We start from the raw sequence: 8491 nt of genomic DNA, 5'->3' as shown, positions 1-8491 counted from the left end.
GGCTGTCCTGGAGCTCACTCTGTAGACCAGGCTGGCCTCGAACTCAGGAACTCAGAAATCCACCTGCCTCTGCCTCCCAAGTGCTGGGATTAAAGGCGTGGGCCACCACCGCCCAGCATTATTATGTCTGACTCGTAACAACAACAACAACAACAACCAAACTAGCTTAATAAAGCTCGGAGAGGAACCTGCAGTGAGTTAAGTCCATCTGGGGCAATTAACAGGTACGAGAGACTAGCACAATATCTTGCACTCTCTATGAAGTAGCTTTGGAAATAGGAAACTGTCCTCTTCTATTGATGACGCTCATCACAGGGTTTCTTGAGTTGTGGAGGGAACTTTCTTAGGTTTGGGGGACTTGCAAATATCTTTTGTGTCCAGATGTTGCAGAGGGCTGTCTTAACACCGCAGCTACTCGGAGCTGGGAACTTGAAGGACTATGCTTATGCTGGGTGATCCCTTTCGCTCCTATTTTAACCAAATCCCAGAGCACACAGTGTCCACATCATGTGTGCCTTGTTCTAAATTTTAGCTTGTTCTGACCTGGAGTGATGTGTGGTGAACTCAATGTGGTCTAGGAAAGGAAACCCTTCCAGAAAGGTAGTTTTATAGGTGATGAAGTAGCCAGGCCATCTGTAATATTAAGAGAAAAATGAGAGTTGTTGATTCTCCTGCAGAAAAGCCCCTCACAAAATATACTTTTGCTTCAGCCGTGTTACGTCTTCCACCTACTCCTGGTCTCAAGGAACTTTGTGGAAGCTTTTAGTTTCTCAGTGCGGCCAGGGAACAGCTGTTGTTCCTGGCTCTTTGGTTTTTCCTTCTTGAACTTTCTGAACAGTGTGTCTTTTGTGTCCGAGCAAACAATAAGGGGGCCTTCTGATTAACTTCGGGTCAGCTTGCCAGTACAAGCACTGGCTCTACCCCTGATTCTGGCAGCCTGAATGTATACTGTATGCATCAGTGTTGGGGCCTGAGGGTCTGCCAATGTGAACTGCATGGCCTCTGGACCTCAGATAGGCTTCTTTCAAAGTTAATTCCTCTTTCTACAACATTCTAGGAGTTCTTTTCTTGGTGAGAATATGGGCTATGGGTCAGGATTGAAGGTGGAGTTGTGAGTAAGAAATGTCTATGAAGTTCTGCTGCTTGTTGGGAAGTCCCTCAGATTATTAGCTATGAGATGGAGATGATGGTAATAGTTATTATCATATACTATTGAGAGGAAGCAAATGAGATGGTTGCCATGAAACAGTTGTAAACAAATCAACAAATCTACATAATGTAATATGTTAAGAGTATGGGGCTTGAAGAATGGCCTAACTTCTCTGGAAAGCCACTTTGCCTCTTTCTTCTGGTTCCCCCATTTATAAAGCACCTTCTACTCAGACACATTTATAAATGAAAAAAGATAAACCTCACAAGCCTTCTTTGAGATATTTAAGGAAACCAATGGTGCTTTCTTTGGGTTGGGAAGCCAGATAGGATGGATATTCACTGTAGACTTTGAGCCTTGTAAATGATCCTTCAGAGACATTTGAGAGACAAAGCTTCCTGTGGGTTATGGGACTCATGTTTTAGTGTGGAGGGGATTGCTAAGAGATCTTTTTCTTTTCCAGTGTTCATAGTTCCATGCTGTGGTAGATCACATGTTTTAATGCCTCTAAGACAGGCCTGGTCTTGGGGTCCTCTGGGGAAACTGCCTTGAGTGGGCAGTGGGGCCAGTCTCCTCAGCTCTAGGTAGGAAAGGCAGGCCTATAACTGATAGGAAGTGTTACTTGTCTGTAAGTCTCTTAGGAGCCAGGCAGCTTTTTGAAGAACTTGTAAGGGGAAAACCAAAAAGAAAAACAAGGAAGTGGGAATTCCAGGGGCAGATACTTAATATGTCCTGGAATAATGCCAAGGAATGGAGTAACAGGGGAGGGGAAACTCCAAGCTAGGGCGTCCTAGATCTGTCCTCCATCATCAGTGACCCTATAAGGTGTAGGACACACTAGAGTACCCTACCCATACCCTCAGCCTCTATCATAGGACAGGGGAAAACCTGCCAGCTGTGACCTGGAGTGGCATCTGGAGAGAGCAGGTACAGAACGAGTTTTTTTTTTTTTTTTTTTTTCCCCTTCCTTGAATCAAACAGAACAGTTCTCGGAGATGATTTCTTGTCACCATGGCCACTTAGGTTTGAAGAAGTGTTGAACAGTTTAGATTGGACTCATCACTGTAGCCTCTCAGGCCCAAAGAAGTTGTACAAACCTTAGGTTGTGCTGCACTGTTCCTTTCTCCCCAGTCCTTCAGCTTCCCAGAGATGAGTCACAAGTTGGATCTCTCTATGTTCCTTAAGGATTAAAAAGTAACATTCCTGTTCTCACTCCCTTTCCCTCCCTTCCTCTGCTCCCCTTCGTGTATACTTTCCCTCAGCACTCCCAATCTCCAAAAAGAACAGTCAGTCACTCAAGGAAGTTGAAACTTGAGATCTTTGGAGAAAAAGGCTAAGGGCATGCTGTATCTTTCTCTGGGCTGGGAGAACAGCTTTGAGGAGGCATCAGACTCTTAAGCATCATGCATGGCCTTGCTGCTGATCTGCAACTGGGAGAGGGAAGCCCTGTCTCCCACTGCATCTGATACCAAGAACTGCTTTGGGAAGGTGGATTGGCTCCTAAGGAGAGATGGCCTTGAGTACCCTATGGAACTGAGTTGTTAGCTGTCATCATCCTAGCAGCTCCGGGTTTCCACTGTTGGGTCCAAGAGCGTTTGCTAAGGCAGCCGAGCAAAGACCACACATTTCTCAGGCTAGGAGAGGCTAGGCAGCAGCCCCTCAGAGCCTGGCTCCACTTCCTCTTTGTGTCTCTATGTTGACTTGGGGGCTGGGGAGGAAGGCTGCAGATAATTGAGTTCTTTGAGTTAGAGGGACCATGGCTTAGAAGACACGAAAGGAAAAAAACAAAAAACAAAAAACACTGGCCATCTGGCATAATATAACAGGCAGATTTCTCTTCAGAGCCTGTGGGAAAACTTGCATTAATGTGACTTCTGTTAAAGGAAGGGAGAGGGGGGCATCTCTTTCTGCCAGAGGGGTAGTACAGTGATCCTCTGTTTGAGTAAGTAGTAGTGTCTGTCTTAGGGGAGTGTGTTGTCATTCTGTGTTACACTAGACACTTAGAGACATCTTGGTGTCTGTTTCTAGCCTGGAGCCCTAGAAAATGTCTTCGTAGTTTTTTTGTTTTGGGTTTTTTGTTGTTGTTTTTTGTTTTTGTGAGAAGAGGTTTTATGAGTTTAGACTACCTTATTGAAGATTTTCTCTAATGATCCTCTTTCTCTGTCTCTTTCGTGTCTCTCTGTCTCACTTGTCTCATCCTTCTCTCGCTCTCTCGCTCTCTCGCTCTCTCTCTTGCTCTCGCTCTCCCTCTCTGGCTCTGACATAATGGATACACTGTTGTAGGGCCTGTTGAAACAATTGCAATGACTGAATATTTAGGCTTCTCTAAGACTGTCCCTGTAGAAGGGCAAATTACATGCAATTAGGGTATGATGCTGCTCCAACCAAGATGGGCCTGTTTCTATGTGCTTGTTTTGAAAGCATTCTTCTCCTGTGAGGCCTGCTGTAGCTGAGTTTGTCTGTGAATTAGAGATTGCCTTTGGGAATCAATACAATACAGAATGAGGTCTATCTGAATATGATAAAAGGAGATTAAACTAAGGATTATGATAGAAAGCTATAGAAGTGACAGGAGAGAGGTCCTGGACAAGGGGGCCAAGAAGAAAGTAGTTCTCAGCTGCAAAAGTGGATTAAGAGAAAGGCTGGCTGAGGAGAACTTCATATGTATGTTATGATATATATATATATATATATATATATATTTTAAAAACATATCATTGTATATGTGGTGTGTGTTCATGTGCACACATTGCTCAGTGAACATATGGTTCTATCTTAAAGCACCTCTGGTAGAACCCTGCCTGCTTGTTATGCAGGAGTGCTCTTTCTAGAACTGTCTGGCCCTTTTGAATGGTAAGCCCAGGCAGGGACCCTGAGGTCTTTCTTGACTTCCTATTGGAATCCATATAAGATCAGAAAGCTAGCCTGCTTCTGAGGGACCCAAGTCTATACTTACGAAAGACCTAGCAAGCATGTGACATTGGGATCAATACACTTTTTGACTTGCTCCTGGACTCAGAGGTATCTATGGTGCCTGATGGTATGTGTGCCTTTTTGATCAGTTTATCCATTAACTCAGGGAACACAGACTATGTGGGCTAAGAGCTGGGGAGGATCCAGAAAGGTATGAGTTGTGGGACTTAAGATGATGTTATATTGTTCTGATTTCCTTCCTGCGTCATCTCCTCCTACAACATGAGCTTCTGTTGGTGTGATTAAGAGAGAGGCACAAACTGAAGCTTGTGGGTTTGGAAGTAGGGCTGATTACTCTCTGGAATTCATGGGCTGGGAAAAGAGAAGAGAAGAGGGTGCTTCTCCTGGAGTCAGAGTTAAAGCACTGTTAGGTGAAAGAGAGCCAAGGAGAGGGTGGCAGATACAGGGGATGGGGAGCTTCTCAACCGCTCATGAAGCTTCTTTGCAGTTGTTGAATGGTAAGGTAGGGAATGGTGTAGGAAAGGGAACATTCAGAAAAATTCCATGAAGTCAACCACTTTAGAATTCTAGATTTAGGGGCTGGAGAGATGGCTCAGTGGTTAAGAGCACTGACTGCTCTTCCAGAGGTCCTAAGATCAACCCAGCAACCACATGGTGGCTCATAGCTGTCTGTAATGGGATCCAATGCATTCTTCTATTGTGTTTCTAAAGACAGCTGCAGTATACTCATAAATAAAAATAAATAAATCTTTTAAAAAAAAGAATTCTAGATTTATTGAAGGAAGTAAATTTTGGTGTTCTTATCTGTGACCTGTGTCTAGGAATACAGCCTGCCTTATGAAGTTCTGATATTTATTGTTATTTTTGCTTGTTTGGGTTAGGGAAATTGGGATGAGGTGGAGAGAGGTGAGGGAATAGTGTGGTACAGTGTGAGGATGAGATGGGATGAAGTGAGGGGTGGGGAGAGGAGTGGGTTGTAGTCTGACTTCTTACTGTCTCTGGACTCTTGGAAGGGTATCTTTATATTCCTATGTAGATTGGGGTAACCTTACTCATCTCAAGGCAGTTTGGTAAGAGTTACAGTTCTGGCCTCACATCTGCTGCCGAGAAGTGTCAGCTGTTGCTCTCTGTCAGTAAGTGTCAGTGACCTCTCCTTGTGATCATTCCCCCTGACACATGGTGGGAGAATACATGAGCCAGGTAGTTAGCATGTCTGAGTTTTAGTTCTGGCCCTATCTGACCACTGGCTCTCAGTTTCTTCTCATATAGAAAAACAGATGGGAATAAATAAGAGTTCTTACTGACACTCTGACTTGTCACACATCAGTGTTGACTTTCCAGCTAAGTTCTCTGAAATTAAGTAAGTATACAATTGGAATAAAGTATACATTTTCTTAAATGACAATATATATTTAGTTTGTACTTTTAAGGTATTTAAATAAATTTTAAGTCCATCAGTTGGAGTCTAGGAAGCATTTTTACTTAGTTCCTAAAATATGGAGACATGAAACTTGTTCTCAGGTACAAAAGGTGCATAGATGCTTACAGCAGTTACAAGGAGGAAGCTGGAAGCCTGCCAGTCAGTAAGAAAAAAGTGGGTTTATTTGGTGCTGCTGGTAATATTTCCCTCAGTGGGTGTTTGGGGCACTGACATTTGATTTGTTCTGAAGACTAGATAAATGCTGCCACCGCCCCTCTAGAAAAGGAAAAGTTACAGTGACTTCTTGTCAGAGTTTGAGTGACCAGTTGGTGGGTAAAGACAAAGCATTAGAGAAAGAGCTACACAACTGGAATGATGTTTGGAACCCAGCCTGCAGTCAGCCTGAGTTCAAAGTACCTGGTGATTCAGCCACATACGTGGTTCTTAGTGCTGCCCATTTGCCTAGCTAGTCCGATGCCCGGAAAGCTCTCTCCAGCCGAGGCAGTAAAAGATGTATCTGAGAGTGAGTGCTGTAGTGAAGCTACACGTAAAGCCACAGCTGGTACTTCCTACCTTGTTGCTGGACAAGATGTTGGCTCTTTTGTATTCATTACTCTCTTTCAAACCAAGCGATATTTACGGTTAATCTGTGGGGCTTGTGATACCCCTTGTCATATCATGGCAGTTTTTATGAATCCCCTGATGAGCAGCAGATCAGAACTCTATTCCGCTTTGTCTGATATGGTGGTACAAGCCTTTAGTCCTGTCACCAGGACTAAAGGAGACATAAGCAGGCAGGTCTTGTGAGTTTGAGACCAGCCTTGTCTATATAGCATATTCCAGGCCAGCCAAGGGCTACACAGTGAGACCCTATCTTAAGAAAAGAGAAATACGTAGACCAACATCAAGGTATGGTGGGTGATGGGGCATGTAATCTCAGTACTTGGGAAGCTGAGGTAGGAGTTTGAAGCTGGCCTGTCTATATTGTGAGACCTTCCTTTAAATCAAACCAACAATCCAACCAACCAGAGTAGTCAGAGCGGGAATCTGGCCAAACCAAAGAACTGTCCAGGCTGAGAGGACCCTCTGTGAGAACTAGCGCATATGTGATGTCTGGGTGGGGGTCATATATAACCCTTTATAGAGGAACAGGATTCTGTGAGAACTAGCATGCACGTGATGTCTGGGTGGGGTCATACATAATCCTGTATGGAGGAGCAGGATGGAAGATGGAGAGCTGGTAGGAGATGAAGGAGAGTGGAGACAGGGGCATTGAGAGCTAAGCTCACCAGATATCTGGGCAAGTGGCTATGACTGAGACGGTAAGTGGCATCAGAACAAGCCCTGGCACTTTTCCTTTCTAAGAAATTTCCTGATTCCATCCCCAGGTGCCACTTGCCTGGAGGAGTGGGAGATCTGGATAGGGAGGTTCTAATCTGTGTCTAACAAATGAGTAGCTCCTTATCTGCAGTGTAATTATAAAGAGATTTCCTTTTCCAGCTGCAAGAAACAGGAACTTTGCTGCCAAATTTAGCAGTATTTTAAGTCTCTCAAATCTCCTTTGAGAGCTACCAAAGCTCTCAGCTTTGTTGTTATCTGCTGCTGAAATATTGCCTGGAAAGGTCATCTCAACGGTGCCAATTTATGGCATGCCTAAGACTGCTTATAATGTAAGGTGCTTTTCCCCCTCTAGAAAGCCAGACTTTGCAGAATAGGGCCAAACATTCTGCAGTTACGTCTGAAGGCTCTCAGAGGCAAGCCTCAATGTCTGGTAGTCTATTGTATTCTCAGAACCTCATCTTGATACTCAGAAAATGCCCCTTGCTTCTTATTGGAAATTTTCCTCAGCACAAATTTAACACCAGACTCTTTCCCCTCTCCACTTAGTTTATAAGCTACTTACGGCCTATCTTTTTTCTGTTGGAATAATTAAAAGGTGAAGCCTGTGCGGTGTTGGAGCCACACATGGGACTCATTTTCAACTCATTTCTGACAAGTAGATCAGAGTCATGTGCACATAGATTTCAATACTTGAGAAAAAGGAATGAAGATAGAGAAAGGAAATTCAAGAATGTGACTGACCCTGGCAGCTGCAAAGAAGTGGATACACAAAAGTGACAGGAAAGTACTTAGAATAGTTGACATGATCTTGGCAGTGGCAGTGACCTTGGTTTCAGCCTTGGCTTGACTAACTCAACTGCTGTGTTCAGAGGATTAAGGCTTTGAATTCTAGGTAGATTGTGCAGAACTGCCTCATTCTCTCGGCCCCTTTCTATCCCATCCCTCCCCTGCCTGTTTCCCCAGTATGGGTTCAGACCTAAATGAACTGGACAACATTGTGCCCTTCCAGTGTGAGGATTCACTGGTGCCCAGGGCTGCTACTGCCCAGCTGTTCTTACAGTTCTCGAGAGAGCCAGCTGTGAGCATAGGCGGGGAAGAGGGCTTTGGTTAATTCTAAGTTAGTTCCCAAAGTGGGTAGGGATCAGACTAAAAAGAAAACAACTGGGAATTTTTGTTGTATTTAAATCTCATTTAGTGGAATTTTAAAATTCCCCCCACTCTTTATCTTATAACCTACAACTGGTGGGCAAATATTGGTGAGTTTCAAAAGAAGTGCTGTCTAGACTTGTTTTCAGCTGCAAAACTTAAGGTCAGAAGTTGGTGTGGCTCCCTGGAAGAAGTTTAAAGCAGAAAACTCTGGAGACTAGAGCACTTAGGAACCTCCTGAGCCCCTCTCAGTATTTAATATTTTTCAGCATGGGAGCTGGGGTGACTTTATTATTGATATTTTCCAAGGGTTTATCTTCAGCCTTTTATCTTCTTCATCTACATCTCTTCCTTAGGGGCCATCTCTTTTATTAATCATTAATCAAGAGAAAGAAGAAGGTGGCCATACCTCTGTCTCACATTTCAGAAATGGAATTGGCCGGCATGCCTGCCTATCTATCTATCTATCTATCTATCTATCTATCTATCTATCTATCTAT

General features: G+C 43.9%; 1 protein-coding gene across 3 annotated transcripts in view; it reads left to right on the top strand.

Moving 5' to 3' along the window:
• St5 (suppression of tumorigenicity 5) overlaps window positions 1-8491 on the top strand; it is a 157419-nt gene that overhangs the window by 61270 nt on the left and 87658 nt on the right. The window lies entirely within an intron of this gene.

The sequence above is a fragment of the Grammomys surdaster genome, unplaced genomic scaffold (assembly GCF_004785775.1).
Source record: "Grammomys surdaster isolate TR1022 unplaced genomic scaffold, NIH_TR_1.0 184, whole genome shotgun sequence".
NCBI lineage: Eukaryota > Metazoa > Chordata > Mammalia > Rodentia > Muridae > Grammomys > Grammomys surdaster.
The sequence above is the reverse complement of the archived record's forward strand: the minus strand, read 5'-3'. Positions and strand labels throughout refer to the sequence as shown.